The sequence below is a fragment of the Canis aureus genome, chromosome 16, assembly GCF_053574225.1.
Source record: "Canis aureus isolate CA01 chromosome 16, VMU_Caureus_v.1.0, whole genome shotgun sequence".
Taxonomy (NCBI): Eukaryota; Metazoa; Chordata; class Mammalia; order Carnivora; family Canidae; genus Canis; species Canis aureus.
In genome coordinates this window covers 32,836,039-32,857,831 of record NC_135626.1, presented here as the reverse complement: position 1 = coordinate 32,857,831, position 21,793 = coordinate 32,836,039, and the positions used below count along the sequence as shown (strand labels likewise).

The 21,793-nt window shown below is 36.5% G+C and overlaps 1 long non-coding RNA gene and 1 other non-coding gene across 2 annotated transcripts in view; both read right to left on the bottom strand.

The window, feature by feature from the left end:
• LOC144286345 (uncharacterized) overlaps positions 1-21,793 on the bottom strand; it is a 71,990-nt gene that overhangs the window by 29,043 nt on the left and 21,154 nt on the right. The window lies entirely within an intron of this gene.
• Positions 9,414-9,519, bottom strand: LOC144287278 (U6 spliceosomal RNA). Its single transcript, XR_013355121.1, has one exon. It is a non-coding gene; the product is annotated as a U6 spliceosomal RNA (small nuclear RNA).

The following is a 21,793-nucleotide window of genomic DNA, read 5'->3' as shown; positions in this document are numbered from 1 at the left end:
TAGAAACCAATGGTTCATTGAAAATGGAAAGAATTGAGCCACTCTCTTTGGGACCAACCCAAAGGAAATGTTCTTGACGTAGCATCTATTGAATTATACCCAGAAGACTGCTATGAAATTCTGCTTCTACAGCTTCAAAAAACTAAATCTCTGGGATTTTCAGATATCAAGAACAGGTTTTGGCAAACTTTTTCTGATAAGGACCATGTAGTAAATATTTTAGATTTTTTTTATAAATTTATTTTTTATTGGTGTTCAATTTGTCAACATATAGAATAATACCCAGTGCTCATCCCATCAAGTGCCCACCTCAGTGCCCGTCATCCAGTCACCCCCACCCCCCGCCGACCTCCCCTTCCACCACCCCTAGTTCATTTCCCAGAGTTAGGAGTCTTTCATGTTCTGAATATTTTAGATTTTTGTAGGCTGCACAGTTTTTGCTGGAATCACTCAACACTGCTGTTTTAGCATAAAAGTAGCCAAAGCAAATGGATAAACTAATGGTTGCAGATGTGTTGCAACACTTTAATTTGCAAAATTAGGTGGTAGGTTAGATTTGGCCTATCAATGGTAGTTTGCTGACTCTTGTTTTAGAGAATATTATCCTAGAGGTGATCGTCTGTCTAAACTTCTTGACAACTGCCAAGTCTAAGCAGAAGATGTGAAAAAAAAAGGAACAAATGTTCACCTGATTTCTATTATGTGTCAGGAGCTGTGCCAGGGATGTTACTAAGCATCTTACAATCCACAGGACAACCCTGTACAATAGAGAATTATCTAGGGATGCCTGGGTAGCTCAGTGGTTGAGCATCTGCCTTCAGCCCAGGGCGTGATCCTGGAGTCCCAGAATCAAGTCCCACATCGGGCTGCCTGCATGGAACCTGTTTCTCTTTCTGCTCACGTCTCTGCCTCTCTCTCTTAAAAAAAGAGAGAGAGGATTATCTAGATAAAAACATCAGTATTGGTGATGTTGAAACTCTACACCTTGCTACAGAATGTGGTCCAAAATCTGGCAGCATCATTGTCAACTGACAGTGTGTTAAAAATGGAGAATCTCAAGCTCTATCAAGATTTCTGAACCATTTTAATTAGACCCTTGGTGATGTCTGTACACAATGAAGTTTGGTATACACTGTTCCCACCTGGCATAAATAACATGAGGCCCTAGAAGACAGTAACATTATTAGGAAAATGAGCATCAGGAAGGTCCAAAACTTGCTCAAGTTCACCTAACTGGTTTGAGATAGGAACTTGAAGCCATCTTTCTGACTTCAGAAATTACATTCTGTCTATTGTGCCAAATTGCCTCCATGACCAATATCTAAAAAAAAAAACAAAAACAAAAACAAAAAAACACAAAACAAAAACTATCTTTAAATCATTGAAATCTCCACTAGAGTTTAGGAAGTATATATTTGATATTTCATGTGTACTTTTACATTTACATTTAATGATTTTACATATATTAATGTGTACCTACTGTAGGTGCCATAACCTTTTCCAATAAAGAGAAATGAAGATATTGCTTTCATGGGGAAAATCTCCCTGACACTTCAGGAACCAAGTATGATTATTTGTGTAACAACTGAATACAGAAAACTCCAGATGCTATCTGTTAACAAGAAGTGGAAAGATCAAAGTCAGAGTCAGATGGATTGAAGTTCAAATTCTAACTTCATGGCATTGACCAAATTATTTAACTGAGTTGGGATGACCCGTTGTGTAGTGTTGTTATAAAAACACAATTAGGTAACAGTGATTAGACATCACTTTCTGAATGTCTCATGTGGACTGAATTGCTCTCTCATGAAGGAAAATAATGATTTGAAAGACTCCCTTAAAATAGTATAGCAACTTCTCCCAGAAAGAGTTTTATATTAAAAGGCAACACTCTACCTGAGCCCTCCTTGCATCTGTCCTATTCAGTGGAAAATACAATAGCAATGCTTGTATCTAATGAATAACTTTGTTGTGCAAGGAAGATCTGTTTAAAGTCACCATCTATCTTGCAACAGGACTTGGAACATAGTTCACAATGTCACAAGATACGGTGTAGAGAAGAGATTTTATCGAAGAACTTTATAAAACCAGCATTAACAAAAAGAGGGAAATGATTCCTTATATGCCTGAATAGCTGGGGAGAGAAATTCTAGAACCAAAGTATTCTATTGGTTATGTCAAGAATAAATCATTTTGGGAAGAGGAGAAGTTGCTTTCTTTTCTCATGGAAAAAAAGTGAAGGCACATTTGTCAGTTAAGAAAAAAACACCATGTAGGTTTCAGCAGTCTGGGTTTAGATGCTAGCTTTTTACAAGAACTGTATAGTAAAGCCAGACAAATTCAGGAGACCTTTGGGCCTGAGAATATTGAAGCTCCTTCAGCCAGAGAAAGTTATTTTTTCCTGGGAGGTGTTTAGTTCAGATATGCACCCACCCCCAGCCAGATGGACAGGGGCCTTCAGGTCCCTGATACCTCATTGTCCAAGATCCCCATGGGAGTCACCAAAGGCAATTTAGAGAACCCTGTTTGTTGTAACACAGACATAATTTCAAGCATCAGACATAACATCTGAACTAATATTGTTGCACAATCTAACTTCCAAAATCTTTCAACACCATGAAACAGACAAATATTTCCTTCACTGCCACATACTACTCTTCAGAGTGTTCATGAATGAGCACTTGTAATCTGCAGAAGGGCCACTTATGAATCTACTCAGGTGTTACCATGCACTTCCTTTGCAAAATAAAATGAAGTAGTGTTTGTTCACTTATTCATTCATGTAAAAGCCAAATATCTTCCCAAATATTTGTAGTGCCAGACATAGTGATATGCACTGGGGATATAAAGATAAAACATCTCCTGACTATGAAATTAGAAATTTAGCATGCATAACTTGTAAATTTCTCTAGAGGTCAAAATGAGCATGAATTAAAGCATTGTTTTAAAAAATAAATAGAGCAGAGACCCTATCAAAGAATATAAGCATAATATATACTAACATTTTTTTGCATATTTAGCTAACTTAAATAAGTTTTGGATGCACATGGTGACCTTAAAAGTAGGTAGAACAGGATATACCTTCTATTAGCTATCTTTCCATTTCCCTCTTCTAAGAATACATAATATGTACTATCTATAAATTTCGTTAAATCAATCATAAATATGTTAACCACTGAACGGAACATGCCGTCAGTAATACTGTACTTTTAATTAGTTTTAAATGTTGGATTACCAAGGACCTTATTAATATAGATTAATTTCTGGCAGAATAAATTCTACTACTTTGTGTCAACCATTAGTTCATTTTTTCAACAAACAGAATATTACCAGTTGCCTTGGTCTTTTTAGAGACCTATTTTGGAAGTCCTTCAGTGTTACTTTGAAGTTCTCACTCACAGTAGCGTGGTGGCTGAGTAGGCCATGCTTTCAATCTGGGGAAAGAAAATAAACCTACGATTCTATTGAAACCATGACCCACTTAGCTCACGTTCAAGGAGCTGGTTAAGTTGAAAGAAAAAAATAGTCCAGTGATGAAAATCTAAATTTGAAAAAAAATTCTTAAATACATGCAACCCTCGTTTAAAAATCACATTCTTTTCTGCTTACTTCCTTCATTTCTGCAGCTTCCTGGTGCCTTGTTCTTCATGACTTCCCCTCCCATCCCTGCTCCAAATATCTGTAACTAGCCCTAGCCTTATCTCTCTCTCTTGCTTTCTCTTTTTTTCCTGCTACTCTATGATAATTTTATTTCCCTTTTCCCACTTTTCAATGTTTTTTGCCCCCTCCCCTTGCTTAAAAAAAATTAAAGACTATTATGGCAATGATAGAAAGCTTCTGATATGGGAATGGGAGAATGGGAGGCTAGGAAACAAAAGAGGTCAAGTTGAGCCTAGTTTGGAGGCCAAAGAAAAAGAAAGACTGGGGGCATTCATATGAATTTTCTTGTTCCATAATACAATGTGCAGTTTTGAAGACTCTTAGAAATGCTCTAATTTGAATAAAGATTTTGGAATAGCATTGGGTAAATGTTGGGTAGCATTTAAATATTGTGAGTCTGGTTTAGCCACTAATAACATTATGCAGTTACTGCTTCCCAGTTCAATGCCAGTTAGCCTTAATGTTTCCCAATTCAAATTAAATGATTTTTACTTGGACTTTTGCTATCATAAGGCTTTGTACTACCCAAGCTACAGGGTACTTCTCTAATCCAAATGGCTAGACTTAATCATGCCTATGACGAGAAAACATTGAAAATGGAGCATGGAATAGGTTTGTCTTGAAATACATTTAACTCCACGCTCAGATACAGAGGTGGTCTGACCATCAATGCAGGCTGGACTGAGTTGGCCTCAGATGGCCTTTGTTTCTGAAAGCTGGCAAACTGGCTACCTACTATGCTTTCTCTCTGCTGGTTAAAAGCATTTCAGTGGCCTAGGACTACTATGATTTTACTGACCAGGCAGTAGTTTATCATTGGATAATGTTTATCTTTAGCTATAAGATCTTCAGGAAATCTTAGTACACAGCTCTTTTAGTATACACACATGCTTCCTGGGTGCAGGCTTACTCTCACTCTTGACCAGGAGTGACTTCATTTCCTCCCTATGCCTCCTGATACCTAGACTTGGTCAAGACCCGCCTTCTTCCAGTCTGGAGCCTAACCTACTTTCTTATGTCAGGATATATAACACTTCTTGCTTTGGAAAACTCCACCATATTTCTGGTGTATGAAATAATCTTCATACATACCCGTTCACTCCTGAATGCTCAATATTACTCCATCTTTGAATTCTTGAGGATTATCTTAATTCCTAGGACAACAGTAGGTACTCAATAAATATTGGTTGAGCCAAGTAGAACTGAATTATAAAGAAGATGGCAGTCCATGGAAGCACTTCATACCTTGTTAGCTAATAAGAAAGAGACATCATTTTCTAGCATTTCCCCCTCCCCAATACTTTATAGACTTTGTGGAGTAGGAGATACAAATGCTATGAACTATAATCAAAGTGGTGAGTGCTGTAATGCAGATTTAAATCTATAAACAATGTTCACTGAACACGGTAGAGAATGATTCATATTGGGAAGTAGAATAGAAAAGGACACTGGCAACACTTGGTCTTGAAGTTGGAGCTGCCTTTTGTTAGGGTAAAAGGGCCAGCTATGGAGCACATGGAAAGAGTGTGTTTGGAGAGAAGCAGCAGTTTGAACATGTTAATGGCCCTACTGGAAGGAGAAAACAACCTCAAAGTGCTGCTGTCTGGATTGAAGAAGCTAACATGCACAGAAGACACTTTATGGCAACTCAGAGCAGGAGCTTGGTAATTGTTGAATGAACCTGTGTTACATGACTTGTGTTGCCTCCTCCATACTGCCTCCCTTTTCTGGAGGTTAAGCTCTCAGTAGTAAACAAAGGGCCAGTGAAGTTTTCTATATACCCGGCTTTTAAAAACCTGGCCAACGCCGAATCCCAGTAAAACCAAAAAAGGAATGGCAGATCACAGAGGCTTCTTTTAAAGAACACAGGGTTTGAAGCTGGTGATTGAATCAGAATACAACAAATGGTTGAAAACTAGAGCACTGGAATAACTAGAGTTCTTACAAAAAGAAAGAGATTCAGTCATACAGCAAGCAATAGATTAAAAAAAAATAAGATTTTGGAGAAGGAATTTTTACTTAGTATGTATATGTTGACTCAAAGCAGAATATATTTTTCAGGCCAGATATTTAAGGTGCACTCTTCAAAGGCAGCTAATAAGAGAAATTTTATTTTATTCTTTAGCTTCTTAGCCCATGGACTTTAAAGGATATAGAGCACATTGATGTTTTGGGTCAAGAGACTCTAAATATGTTGTTCAAACGCTTTATTATATGTTGTTCCTATGTACATTTTATTGAGATAATTAAATATTCAGTGAGAAGAGAGTATAGTTATTATAGACCACTTACCATCTAAAATTATATATCAGAATGAACAGATCATACTGCTGAGATCATCTAGTTAGCTCTCCTAATCCTGACGCCTTTAAAGACCCAGAGTACATGCAGGAGGTAGAGTTCATCTCTTTTTAGCCAGTTTACATTATTCCACTCAGTGTCCTTGGAAAATAAAGTACCCTTTTTATGTGGATTTAAATGTGCACTCAGAATAGAAAATTGCATGTGTATTCTGTGGAAACAAATAGCATTCTGCAGTTAAATACATTTCTTTGTTACTATGCTCCCCACATAAGTACAAACATTCATTTTGTTTTAAAAATGTCCCTCCATAAATGGCTTTTTTTTTTTTTTACCTGCAGTGTAGTCACAGGGAAGAACCAGAGTGAAAGGCTTTCCACACAAAATGTTTTTTATTCAAAGGCAATAAGGTATATATGTGGCTATTTTGCCAAACTGTTTTACGAGACTTCTGTTTTTATCCCAGCTCCATGAACTTCACAGAAATACTTTGCTTGGTGCAGAGAAAATTCCGATTTCATGCTTGGAAGAATTTTATCAAATATTTATGAACACAAAATGGTTATTCCTGAACTACACGTGCATATCATTAATACACATACACACGTGCACACACACACTTTCAGTACTCCCATGTCCTGATGGAGATAAGCAGCTGAAAACTATTTCACATGAATTATCCAAGAGGACATTTTTTGTACAATAAATGCAACCTTTGCACTCTATTCCTTTCAAACTCAAGATGGACATTTAGTTTATAGCTACAGGTATCCCATAAATAAAATAAGATTAAAATGAGTGCATGGTACCAGTCAAATATTTTCTGCTTAACCATCTGGTTAAGCAACTAGTTAATGAGGGGTCAAAGCCTTCCAGGTTCATATGACTAAAACTCATGCCGGTTCAATCGTTGATGCAATAAATGGCTGAAAGCATGAGGAAATTGTGATGTTTGGGTAAGAACAAGGAATTAAAAATATATGAATGTATGTACACATGACTATCATGCCCTACTCATGCTTGCCACATCAATGTCCTTAAAATGCAGTCTGGACAACCTCAGTCACAGTGTCAAGTAGGAACTTGAAAATTCAAGTCCTGGTATTCTATCACAAACCAACTGAATGAGAAGCTCTGGGTGTAGAGCCCAGCCACCTGTGTTACACTAAACCCTTCAGGTAATGGTAGGAAATCCTAAAGTTCTAGAACTACTGCTTTCTTAGAGGGCACTGAAGATAGTTTCTCTTTTTTATATATTTTTTAATCGAAGTTTTTTTTTGCCAACATATAGTATAACTGGGAAAATTGGACAGCCGTGTACAGAAGAATGAAACTAGACCATTCTCTTACACCATACACAAAGATAAACTCAAAATGGATGAAAGATCTAAATGTGAGACAAGAATCCATCAAAATCCTAGAGGAGAACACAGGCAACACCCTTTTTGAACTTGGCCACAGCAACTTCTTATATCTATGAAGGCAAGGGTAACAAAAGGGAAACAAAAGCAAAAATGAACTATTGGGACTTAAGATAAAAAGCGTCTGCACAGCAAAAGAAACAGTCAATGAAGATAGTTTCTGTACAAGTCAATCCTTCAAGGCCTTCTTGTAATTACCTCCTTAAAAATTACTTGACCAGTGCCTCAGTGGCTGAGTCAGTTAAGTGTCCAAATCTCCTGGTTTCAGCCCCACATTGGGCTCCCTACAAAGCAGGGAATCTGCTCCTCCCTCTTCCCCTCCCCCCTGCTCATGCTCTTTCTCTCAAAAAAATAAATGAAATCTTTAGAAAAAAAATCACTTGAACCCAAATCCCTGCTTAGGATCTGCTTTGAAGATAATCCAAATTAAGACAATGCACTTACATTGTGTCAACACATACACACACACATGCATACACACACACAGGCATGATAGTCCTAATAACATGCAGAGTTGTTTTGAAATAAAATGTATTTTTGCATGTTTGTTTTTCTTACTTAAATCTGAGTCCTGTAAGGACAAAGCATATCAGGTATAATTCATCTTTCTATTTCCTGGACCTAGGAAAGTGCCTGGCAAATAACAGCTCTTCAAAGAATGTTTGTGAAATTAATATATAAATGGATAAAATTGATAGCTTTTAAAATATTTAATTAATATTGATGATTATAAGTATATCAAAGGTCACAACTGAACCAAAAAATGCTTAGAGTTGCCAGTAAACAGCTCTAGGCATTCTAACACAGTAAAAACCAATAAGAAATATATATATCATCATAATGCCATTGAAGAATATGTAAACTATTTCTGAGAATCGACAGTGAACTGTGAGTGTATTGGGACTCCTGTCTTCTGAGTTCAAGTTATGTATTGCTGTGTTTGACAGAAATGCTGTTTTGTATTCATACTGGAACATTTGTTGCTGAAAATGTAAGTGTTTGAAGTATTTATAAAGTTATTTTTCACATAGGAACTGAGATTTCAAGGTTAGAACCATTTATCCCCATGGAGAGAAGATATAAATGAAAACATTACCAAAACTCACAGTGTGGATGAAGGTCATGGCAACATTGCTGTGTCAAATAAAGAAAAAAAAATAACTTGAAATTATTTTGTGTAAATGGGAATGTCCCCATTGTGAGAAGCTAGTTATTTCTGCAGTACAGTCTGTGTGGCACAAATCTCCATTCACTACTTGCTAGTTTTGATTTTTATAACACTTTAAATGGGTACAGTAATTTATAGCTGGTGCCCAGAATATCTCTCTTAGAGAGAGATACGTCTTACGAAGAAAAGTATTATTATCTATATTTCTTCTCTTGCATTAATTTTCTTTTGGTTATTGCAAACATTAAAGGGAAATATATGGGCAGTGTAATTATCATACTTAATACTTTCCAGAAATACTGTATATTGAATTTGAAATAGGCTAGGGAGCTTATTAGGCAATTGCTAAAACTTGCAGAGCTCCACCACATCCATTTTTTCTAAAGTATATAAAATCAACTGAAACTGAATTCTTTTTAGTAAAACTTGGGACAGTCTAAGTCTCCTTCATTCCAAAGATAATATCCTAGGCTCTGATTTAGAGTTGTTTTGTGGAGAATGAACAGAAAGAGGCTAGTAAGGTTCCCTATTTGGAACTTAATAAATTTATTAAATTTAATTCCTCATTCTTTCTCCTGTGTCTCCAGTTGTTTGTATCACTCCTCATCCCTTTTTATTCATTTTTCTTGCACACCTATTAGAATGCATGTCTCTGTGCTGCTTTGATATCCTCCATTGTTCTACTTGCAGAGAGGTTTTCATCTTATCCTAGATCCTGGAAATTACCTTGCCCTTGTATTTTACCCTCTTGTTTATTTTTTTAAATTTAGTTTAATCTTAAATTCCAGTATACTTAGCATACAGTGATGTATTAGTTTCAGATATACAACATAGTGATTCAACAATTCCATCACCCAGTGCTCAAAAATATGGAATGCTTCAGGAATTTGTGTGTTATCTTTGCTCAGAGGCCATGCTAATCCTCTCTATAACATTACAATTTAAGTATATGTTCTGCCAAATGAGAACTTAACCTTTTGTTTGAAAAGCTACAGGCAAGTGGCTATGAGAATACAGCTTTAATCTTCTCACCTTAAAAACAACAACAAAGTGGTAATAACATGAGTTAAAGAATATGTTAACTAACCTTACTGTAGTAAAAATTTATCAACATATACATGTATCAAATCATCACAGCCTACACCTTAAACTTACTAGTGTTTTGTATCAATTATATCTCAAAGCCGAAAAAGTCGCTTTAAGTCAAACTTTTGAACGAAAGCTTTCTCTTTTTTTTCTTTTTAAGATTTTATTTATTTATTCATGACAGACACACAGAGAGAGGCAGAGACATAGGCAGAGGGAGAAGCAGGCTCCCCCCAGGGAACCTGATCTGGGACTTGATCTGAGTCCTGGGATCATGACCTGAGCCAAAGGCAGATGCTCAACCACTGAACAACCCAGGTGCACCTTAAGTCAGACTTTTAAAAACAAACAAATAAACAAATAGCTAATTGGATTGCAATCTCCCATTTCCTTGTTGGTGAGACTTCTAAACAAGATTAGGAATTTGTTTATATTTATTTTCTCTGATAGCCATGGCAACTCATTCATTTTTCATAAATATTATACAAAAACAAGAACATTTTCATAATTAAGAGGTAAGAAAATGAATCACACAGAGAATCTACATAAGCTCTTCCCTTCAATGATAGAGTTCTACAACAAATATTTTTGCAAGGAGGGAAAAAACAGGTGGCAATTTTTTCACTTCATATTTGCTGGCCCACTCATTGGGGAGTATTTAGAATACTTTGGTTTGTCAATTGGAAAATTAAATTTTTCCAATTTAGCATTTGCTGTAAAAGATCATATTTTGGGCCCAAAACTGAGCTGTAAGTTTTGAAGAGATACATGCTCTGAATTATTTTTCTTCTTTGACATGGAACGACTGAGAAAACTTACACCAAAGGATTGCAGTTAAGCCAAATGAAATTTGTCCTCCCCTGGAAAAGAAATGATGTGGGAAAAACACTTCTCCTTTAATTTGCAGGAAGTACTGTAAATTAAAAAGGAAGATCTCAGTGTGAGGTTGCTGGTATTCTGTTGTAAAAAGTAAAAAGAAAGAAAGAAAAAAAAAAAAAAACAAACATCCCATCAGGTCTTTTGGATGAGTGGAAAAAAAAATGGGATAATGAAATGTGTGTAAAACTTACAAAGTGCTTTTGGAAGTTGGAGATCACAGATTTTACAGGTGAATATCAAGATAGTAGAAAATAAATCTCAGTAGACTGGCAGGTGAGCTTAATGAAGTAACAGATGATGAATCAATATTTATCAACTTAATTATCAGTTAATGAACCTTTTGACTGAGAATCACCAGCCAGATGAAGTAATGGCAGACAGATATGTCAAGTTCAGAGTAGTGGGAATATCAGCATTAGAATAAAAGTGTCTCTACTACCTGTAGAGATACAAACAGGGACATAAAGCATTGTGAAAAGGCTTTGTACTCTATAAAATGATTTTTATAAGAATTAGTTGGCCATGGTATAATATAATTGTTGTTTTGTTTTGTTTTCCTTTGTTTCAGTCCTTCTTTTGGTAAAGACATAAGACCTTGATAGACATTGCTAATTTAAGATCTTTGGACAGGGTGTTTTGTTTTTGTTTTATTTTGTGTTGCTGTTGTTATTTGGTGAGTGTGCCCAGTCTCTGGAGGAAGTGGGAAGCATAACTACAAAACTACTTTATTCGGGTTATATCTAAAATAAAATCAATGGGAACTTCCGAATAATTTGTTAGGAAGTGACCAAATATTACTGTGTGTGGTAAACTTATATAAACTTCTTCACAGAACTGGAAGAGATAACCAATATATGGTAAAATGCTGAATGACTTAAATAAATTAAGCAAAGCAGTCCAAACAATTTTGAACTAAAAGTTCACTTATACAACAACCAAATAATTGTCTTGATAATATTTGCTTAATCTAAATTACTATTTAATCATCCTTTACTGAAATTTCACTCATGTAAATACAAAACAGCATAGCATACAAGAAACCAACAGGACTGCAAATGGCTGAAAGGATCTGGGTGACCTAAAATTTGAACAAGAAGCTTTCAGAGAATTTTAGAGATATTCCCACTACCTAATATTCCCTTGGTCATGCCCACTTGTGAATGGATCCCACGTTTAGAAAAATCTTGCTTGCCAAACTACATTGTTCAGGGAATATTTAATTTGTTTCTCCTTTTTATTAATAGAAAACAAGTAACAAATATCTGAGATAACCAGTTTTCCTATAGTGAATAGGTACAATTCTACCCCAAAGCAAAGGAACCCAACATTTTAATTAGTCGGTACAGCTGGATCTTGAATAAAGGTACAATTTTCATTAGTGTTTTGGACATTTTCAAAATTTCTTAAAGCCCCATATCCAATTACTCTTGCTCTAGGAAATTTAGGGTCTCAGATACCCTCAGCTGTAAAGAGATCTTTGGACCCCAGAGAACAATTAATAAGTAACAATAGTTGCAACAACAGTAAAGCCCAGCCAAAATCCTTAATTAGGTTTTTATTGAACTCCAGAATACAATTTATTTTTCTAATAAACAGAGTACATTTTAATATGTTTGGCATTTTATTGTTCTACTTACCTTTCAGTTGTGCAATTTTATTTTATTAAGCTATGATATTTTTAGCCTCTAACACAGTTACCTCCCTACCTAAAGTACATCCCCAGAAGCAATTACTTCTTTAATTAGCCTTGACTCATTAATCTCTGCCTCTAACACTTTGATATCAAGTGGAGGGGGACTTCCCACCCACTTGTACAGTATAATACACACATCACAATAAATTTCTCCACCTTAGTTAATCTTTAAAAATTTTAATAGAATTTATTTAGAAAATTTAGTTTCATAGTAAATAGAGCACACAGTACAGAGATTTCCCATAAAACCACTACCCCCCACACACATGCACAGCCACCGCCCCATTATCAATATCCCCCAACAGAATGTACATTTGTTACAATTGACAAATCTACATTGATCTGCATTGCAGCATCATAATCACTCATAGTTTATATTAGGATTCACCTTGGTGCTGTACATTCTGAGGATTTGGACAAATTATATAGTGACATGTATCTACTATTATAGCATCATACAGAGTAGTTTCATGACCCTAGAAATCCTCTATGCCTCACTATTCACCCCTTTTGTCCCCATAACTCCTGGCAATTCCTTAACTTTTCTACATAGTTTGCCTTTTCATGTAGGATATCATGTAGTTGAAATAATATGGTCTGTAGCCTTTTCAGATGGGCTTCTTTCACTTTTAGTAATATGCATTTAAGTTTCCTCCATAACATTACAGCTCCTGATAGTTGTTTTTGTTATTGTTTGTTTATTTTTAGTGCTGAATAGTATCCCATTGTCTGGATGTATCACAGGGTTTTATACATTCACCTAATGAAGGATATTTTGGTTGCTTTTAAGTTTGCCAATTATGAATAAAGCTACTATAAACATCAATGTGCAGGCCATTTAGATGACCATACTATATGACTCATATCTATATCTATGCCTATATCTATACCTTTATCTACATCTCTATCTATCTATCTATCTATCTATCTATCTATCTATCTATCATCTATCTATATGTGATCTTCATCCTCTGTCCCCAGCTCACAAATCCCAATACCCTTGAAATTTCCTGAGCTGATATGAGCAATGAGAGCATCTTTTGTTATAATATTTAGTCTTTTATCATTAGTTCCTGAAAATGCTTCAAAGCCATAATGGCGAAATAGATGTCTTCTAATTCATAACAAGCATGTTTCAACCACAAGTGAGCTTATATTAATGAGATGATTTTTGGAAATGCCTTTAAGATGGGAGCTGTTGCCAGGTGAACCAACCTTGAAGAGGGTTAGAACTTTCAGGCCTATCCCCTGATTTCTGAAAGGGTAGAAGGGCTGGAGGTTGAATCAATCACCAATGGCCAGTGATTTAATCAATAATGCGCATATAATGAAGCCTCCTTAGAAAAACCAAAAAGAGGGATCCCTGGGTGGCTCAGCAGTTTAGCGCCTGCCTTTGGCCCAGGGTTTGATCCTGGAGACCTGGGATCAAGTCCCATATCAGGCCCCCTGCATGGAGCCTGCTTCTCCCTCTGCCTGTGTCTCTGCCTCTCTCTCTGTCTCTCATGAATAAATAAATAAAATCTTAAAAAAACAAAACAAAACAAAACAAAACAAAAGGAGGGTGTTCAGAGAGCTTCTGGGTTGGGAAACAAGAAAATTACCCATGGCACCATACCAGGCCCCAAACTCTGCAAGGACAGAAACTATTTTGTTCAGGAATTTGACCTATATACTTCTTCAACTGGCTACTGATTTGTATTCTTTAATGTCCTTTGTAATAAACTGGTAATCTAGTGGATTTCCTGAGATCTGTGGGCTTCATTAGCTAATTCATTAAACCCACGCTGAGGGTTGTGGAAACCTTCAATCTGTATAGCCTGTCGGTTTGAAGCACAGGTAACAACCTAGGCTTGCAATTGGTACCTGAGGTAGAAAAGCAGTCTTTTAAGACTGAGCCCTTAACTAGTGGACTCTGATGCTATCTCCTGGCAGGCTTAGGATACAGAACTCTCAGGTGAAAAAATAATAGTCCTATTGTTAATTGTATTTATGAGAGAGAAAGAGAACATGGGCGAGGGGCAGGGGTAGAGGGAGAGGGGAGAAGCAGACTCCCTCCTGAGCAGGGAGTCCAATGGGGGCTTCATCCCAGGACCCTGAAATCATGACCTAAGCTAAAAACAGATAGTTAAGCAACTGAGCCACTCAGGCACCCCTCTATTTTTTATTTTTTTTAAAGGAATCTCCATACTTTTTTTCCATAATAGTTGTAAAAATTTACATTTCTACCACTTAGTGCACAAGGATTCCCCCTTTCACCATATCCTTGCCAAAACGTATCTTGTGCCTTTTTGATACTAACCATTCTAACAGATAAGAGGTGATATTTCTTTATGTTTTTGAGTTTTATGAGTTTCTCTAATGACTACTGATATTGAGCATCTTTTCAAATCTGGGGGAAATTTATATGGGCTCTTTGGAGAAAAGACTATTCAGTTCCTCTGGCATTTTTATTTTTATTTTTAAAGATTTTAGAGATGGTGGGGCAAGGTGGCAGAGGAGTGGGGTCCCTGTCCCCACCAACTTACCTAGATAACTTTCAAGTCATCCTGAAAACCTACAAATTCAACCTGAGATTTAAAGAGAGGACAGCTGGAATGCTACAGAGAGGAGTTTTCACTTCTAACAAGGTAGGATAAATAAAAGATAAAAAATAATCCAGTAGGGGAGAGGCCCCACGAGGAGCCAGGCTAAGGCCAGGCAGCAGTGAGAACCTCCCAGAGCAGGAAAGCCCAGCCCTGGGGAAGCAGGAACTTTAAAAATCTGCACTGGACTGAAAGGCACTCAGCAGGAAATGAAGATACAACCATTCAAAATATTTGGGATGCAGCAAAAGCAGTCCTGAGAGGGAAATACATTGCAATACAAGCATCCTTCAAAAAATTGGAAAAAAACTAAAATACACAAGCTAACCTTGCAAGTAAAGGAACTGGAGAAAGAACAGCAATTACAACCTACTCCAAGTAGAAGAAGAGAGTTAATAAAGATTTGAGCAGAACTCAATGAAATAGACACCAGAAGAATTGTAGAACAGATCAACAAAACCAAGAGTTGGTTCTTTGAAAGAATTAATAAGATAGATAAACCATTAGCCAGTCTTATTAAAAACAACAGAGAAAATATTCAAATTAGAATCACAGATGAAAAAGAAGAGATCACAACCAATACCAAGGAAATACAAACGATTTTAAAAACATATTATGGGCATCTATATGTGAATAAATTAGGCAATCTAGAAGAAATGGATGCATTTCTGGAAAACCACAAACTACCAAAACTGGAACAGGAAGAAATAGAAAACCTGAACAGGCCAATAACCAGGGAGGAAATTGAAGCAGTCATCCAAAACCTCCCAAGACACAAAAGTCCAGGGCCAAATAGCTTCTCAGGGGAGTTCTATCAAACATTTAAAGAAGAAACAATACCTATTCTACTAAAGCTGTTCTGAAAGATAGAAAGGGATGGAATACTTCCAAACTCATTCTATGAGATCAGCATCACCTTAATTCCAAAACCAAAGACCCCACCAAAAAAGAGAATTATAGACAAATATCCCTGATGAACACAGATGCAAAAATTCTCAACAAGAGACTAGCCAATAGGATCCAACAGTACATTAAGAAGATTATTCACCATGACCAAGTGGGATTTATCCCCGGGATGCAAGGCTGGTTCAACACTGGTATAACAATCAACATAATAGATCATATCAACAAGAGAAAAAACAAGAACCATATGATCCTCTCAATAGATACAGAGAAAGCATTTGACAAAATACAGCATCCGTTCCTGATCAAAACTCTTCAGAGTATAGGGATAGGGGGAACATTCCTCAGCATCTTAAAAGCCATCTACGAAAAGCCCACAGCAAATATTCTCAATGGGTAAACACTGGGAGCCTTTCCCCTAAGATCAGGAACATGACAGGGATGTCCACTCTCACCACTGCTATTCAACATAGTACTGGAAGTCCTAGCCTCAGCAATCAGGCAACAAAAAGAAATAAAAGGCATTCAAATTGACAAAGAAGAAGTCAAACTCTCCCTCTTTGCAGATGATATGATACTCTACATAGAAAACCCAAAAGACTGCACCCCAAGATTGCTAGAACTCATACAGCAATTCGGCAGTGTTGCAGGACACAAAATCAACACCCAGAAATCAGTGGCATTTCTCTACACTAACAATGAGACTTAAGAAATAGAAATTAAGGAGTCAATCCCATTTACAGTTGCACCCAAAAGCATAAGATACCTAGGAATAAACCTAACCAAAGAGGTAAAGGATCTATACCCTAAAAACTATAGAACACTTCTGAAAGAAATTGAGGAAGACACAAAGAGATGGAAAAATATCCATGCTCATGGATTGGAAGAATTAATATTGTGAAAATGTCAATGTTACCCAGGGAATTTACACGGTTAATGCAATCCCTATCAAAATACCATGGACTTTCTTCAGAGATTTGGAACAAATCATCTTAAGATTTGTGTGGAATCAGAAAAAACCCTGAATAGCCAGGGGAATATTAAAAAAGAAAACCATAGCTGGGGGCATCACAATGCCAGATTTCAGGTTGTACTACAAAGCTGTGGTCATCAAGACAGTGTGGTACTGGCACAAAAACAGACACATAGATCAATGGAACAGAATAGAGAACCCAGAAATGGGCCCTCAACTCTATGGTCAACTAATATTTGATAAAGGAGGAAAGACTATCCACTGGAAAAATACAGTCTCTTCAGTAAATAGTGCTGGGAAAATTGGACAGCCACATGCAGAAGAATGAAACTAGACCATTCTCTTCCACTATACACAAAGATAAACTCAAAATGGATGAAAGATCTAAATGTGAGACAAGAATCCATCAAAATCCTAGAGGAGAGCACAGGTGACACCCTTTTTGAACTTGGCCACAGCAACTTCATGCAAGATACATCTATGAAGGCAAGGGAAACAAAGCAAAAATGAACTATTGGGACTTAAGATAAAAATCTTCTGCACAGGAAAAGAAACAATCAGCAAAACTAAAAGACAACCTACAGAATGGGAGAAGATATTTGCAAATGACATATCAGATAAAGGGCTAGTATGGAAGATCTATAAAGAACTTATTTTGTTTTAAAGATTTTATTTATTCATAGAGACACAGAGATAGAGAGAGGCAGAGACACAGGCAGAGGGAGAAGCAGGCTCCATGCAAGGAGTCCAACATGGGACTCAACCTCGGGTCTCCAGGATCATGCCCTGGACTGAAGGTGGCGCTAATTCGCTGAGCCATACGGGCTGCCCTATAGAGAACTTACTAACTCAACAGCAAAGGAACAAACAATCCAATCATGAAATGGGCAAAAGACATGAACAGAAATTTCACCAAAGAAGACATAGACATGGCCAAAAAGCACATGAGAAAATGCCCCGCATCACTTGCCATCAGGGAAATACAAATCAAAACCACAGTAAGATAACACCTCACACCAATGAGAATGGTGAAAATTAACAAGACAGGAAACAACAAATGTTGGAGAAGATGTGGAGAAAGGAGAACCCTCCTGCACTGTTGGTGGCAATGTGAACTGGTGCAGCCACTCTGGAAAAATGTGTGGAGGTTCCTCAGAGCTAAAAATAGAACTACCCTACAACCCAGCAGTTGCACTGCTGGGGATTTACCCCAAAGATACAGATGCAGTGAAAGAGCAGGATACCTGCACCCCAATGTTTATAGCAGCAATGTCCACAATAGCCAAACTATGGAAGGAGCCTCAGTGTCCATCGAAAGATGAATGGATAAAGAAGATGTGGTTTATGTATACAATGGCATATTAGCCATTAGAAATGACGAATACCCACCATTTTATTCAAGGTGGATGGAGCGGGAGGGTATTATGCTGAGTGAAGTAAGTCAATCGGAGAAGGACAAACATTATATGGTCTCATTCATTTGGGGAATATAAAAAATAGTGAAAGGAAATAAAGGGGAAAGGAGAGAAAATGAGTGGGAAATATCAGTGAGGGTGACAGAACATGAGAGACACCTAACTCTCAGAAACGAACAAGGAGTAGTGGAAAGGGAGGTGGGCAGGGGGATGGGGCGACCGGGTGATGGGCACTGAGGGGGGCACCTGAGGGGATGAGCACTGGGTGTTATGCTATATGTTGGCAAATTGAACTCCAATAAAAAAAAATACAAAAAAGAAAGAAAGAAAGAGAGAGAGAAAGAAATAAAAAAAGAAAGAATGAAAGAAAAAAGAAAAAGAAAGAAAGAAAAAAGATTTTATTAATTTGAGAGACAAAGAACATAAGTAGGGGGTGGGGAAGGGTGGAGGGGCAGAGGAGAGGGACAAGTAGTCTGCTCAGCAGGTAGTCTGATGCAGGGCTTGATCCAAGGACCCCAGGGATCATGATCTCAGCCAAAGGCAGATACTTAATGGACTGAGCCACCCAGAAGCCCCTCCTCTGGCATTTTTAAAATCAGATTATTTTTATTTCCTTTTTGAGTTGTATTATATGTTTTGGAGATTAAACCCTTACCAGGTATATGATTTTTAAATATTTTCTCCCATTCACCGAGCATTTTTTTCCATTTTGTTGCTTCTTTTGCTTTTTAGTTTGATGTAATCTCATTTATTTATTTTAGCTTTACTTTCCTTGGCTTTTCATGTCATATCCAAAAAGTCATTCCAATACTAACATCAAAAACCTTTTTCCTTTTTTAATTCTCTACGTTTTGCAGTTTCAGGTCTTTAATCCATTTCAAATTAATTTTGAGTCACATGGAAATCCCTGGGTGGCTCAGAAGTCTAGCACATGACTTTGGCCCCAGGGCATGATTCTGGAGATCCAAGATTGAGTTCCACATCAGGATCCCTGCATACAGCCTACTTCTCCCTCGGCCTGTGTCTCCACCTCTCTGTCTCTCTGTATCTCTCATAAATAAATAAATGAAATCTTAAAAAAATTTTTTTGAGTTGTATAATGTAGGAATTCAATTTCATTTTTTTGCAAGTGATTTTCCAGTTTTTCCTTTGCCATTTATGGAAAAGATCATTCTTTGCACTTAGCACTCTTGTCATACATTTATTTCTAAGCTCTCCATTCTGTTCCATTGGTGATCTATATGTCTGTTTTTATGCTAGTACAATAGTGTTTCAAAGAGTATAGTTTTGTAATATTGTTTGAAATGAGGAAGTGTGATGCCTCCCACTTTTTCTTCAAAATTTTTTTTAAATTTATCTGTTTGAGAGAGAGAGGGAGAGAGAGAGAGAGCTGGAGCACAGAGGGAGAGGGAGAAGCAGACTCCCAGCTGAGCAAAGAGCCCTACTCAGGGCTTGATCCTAGGACCCTGAGATCATGACCTAAGCAGAAGGCAGATGTCACCCAAGGGCCCCATCTCCAACTTTTTCTTACATTCATGATTGCTTTGTCTATTCAGAGTTTTGTGTACTCCCAGACATATTTTGGCTTTTTTTTTTTTTTTTGTGACAAATGCCATTGGAACTTTTGATAAGAATTTACAGACAGCTTTGTGTAGTACAGATATTTTTACATTATCTTCCAATCTGTGAACACAGGGTATATTTCCATTTATTTTTGTGTTCTTTATTTTTTTCATCAAAATATTACAGTTTTCAGTGTACAGATCTTTTATCTCCTTGGGTAAATTTATTCCTAAGCATTTTTTTGATGCTATTATAAGTAGAATTGCTTTCTTTTTTCTTTTCCAGATATTTAATTGTTAGTGTTTAGGAATACAACTAATTTTTGTATGTTGCTTTTGAATTCTGCAGTTTTACTTAATTTATTAGTTATAACAGTTATATGGTGGATTTCTATGCATAAGATTATATCTCAAACAAAGAGAATTTTACTTCTTCCTTTACAATTTTATTTCTTTTTCTTGCTAATTGCTCTGGCTAGGTCTTCCAGTACAATGTTGAACGGGAGAGGTGTGAGTGAGGATCCTTTTCTTTTTTCTGATCTTAAAGAAAAAAAATGTTTAACCTCTCACTATTAAGTATGATGTTAGCAGTGAACTTGTTATACATGGCCTTTATTATGTTGAAATACATTCCTCTGCAGTTTGTTGAGCATTGTTTCATGAAAGGAAATTGAATTTTATGTGAATAAATATCACATTTATTGATTTGTGTGTGTTGAGCCATCCTTGCATCCCAGCAATAAATATCACTTGGTCATAGCATATGATCCTTTTATTTTGTTGATTTTGGTTGGCTAATATTTTGTTGAGAATTTTAGTAATTATGTTCATCAAGTTTATTGACTGGTAGTTTTCTTTTCTTGTTCTGTCTTTGCCTGACTTTGATTATCAAGATAATGCTGCCCTCTTAAGTGAGTTTGGGAGTGTTCATGCCTTTTCAGTTTTTTAGATAAGTTTGAGAACTGGTGTTAATTCATTAAATTTTCAGGGGCATCTGTGTGGCTCAGTAATTGAGTGTCTGCCTTTAGCTCAGGTGATGATTCTGGGGTCCTGGGATTGAGTCCCACATCAGGCTCCCCATAGGGAGCCTGCTTCTCTCTCTGCCTATGTCTCTGCCTCTCTCTGCGTGTCTCTCACGAAAAAATAAAATCAATAATAATAATAATAATAATAATTCATTAAATTTTCAGTAGAATTCATCAGTGAAGTCATCTGGCCCTGGACTTTTCTTTATTAGGAGGTTTCTTATTATGATTCAATTTCCTTAGTTATTATTGGCCTGTTCAGATTTGCTACTTTATGATTCAATCTTGGTTGGGTGTATGATTCTAGGAATTTATATATTTCCTTTGGTTTATCCAATTTGTTGTCTTATAATTGTTTATAGAAGTCTCTTACAATTATTGTATTTCTGTGGTATTATAATTCCCCTTCTTTCATTTTTGATTTTGAGTTTTCTCTTTTTTCTTAGTTATTATAGGTAAGGTTTGTTAATTTCTGTATCTTCAATAAAATCAACTTTTAGTTTCATTAAGTTTTTAAATTCTCTGGTCTTTGTTTTTTTGAGCGTGATCTTTGTTATTTTGTATGCTAAATTGGGCTTAGTTTCTTCTTGTCTTTTTTAGTTTAAAAAACTTGTGAGAAGTTAGATTGTTTATTTGAGATCTTTGTTTCCTGATATAGACATTTATTGTGATAAAATACCCTTTTACATTAGCTTTTGCTGCATCTACAGGACTTGTGGTGTTGACCTTCCATTTTCATTTCTCTTAACATATTTGGACTTTTCCAGTTTTCCTCCTGTTATTGATATCTAGTTTTATACAATTGTGGCTGAAAAATATCCTTAGTATTATTTCAAACTTCTTAAATTTGCTAAGCCTTGTTTTGTGACCTATCATATAATCTATCCTGGAGAACGTCCCATGTGTGTTTGAGAAAAATGTGTATTCTGCCTCTGCTGGATGGAAATGTTCTGTTTGTATCTGTTAGGTCAATTTAGTTTAAAGTATAGTTCAAGTCAAACATTTCCTTATTGATTTACTGTCTGGGTGAGTTAACCATTGTTGAAGGTGAGGTATTGAAGTCAGAAAAATGATAGGCCAACAAGATCTCTCTTGGCCCTGAGCTGTACCACCTTGGAGGAGGAT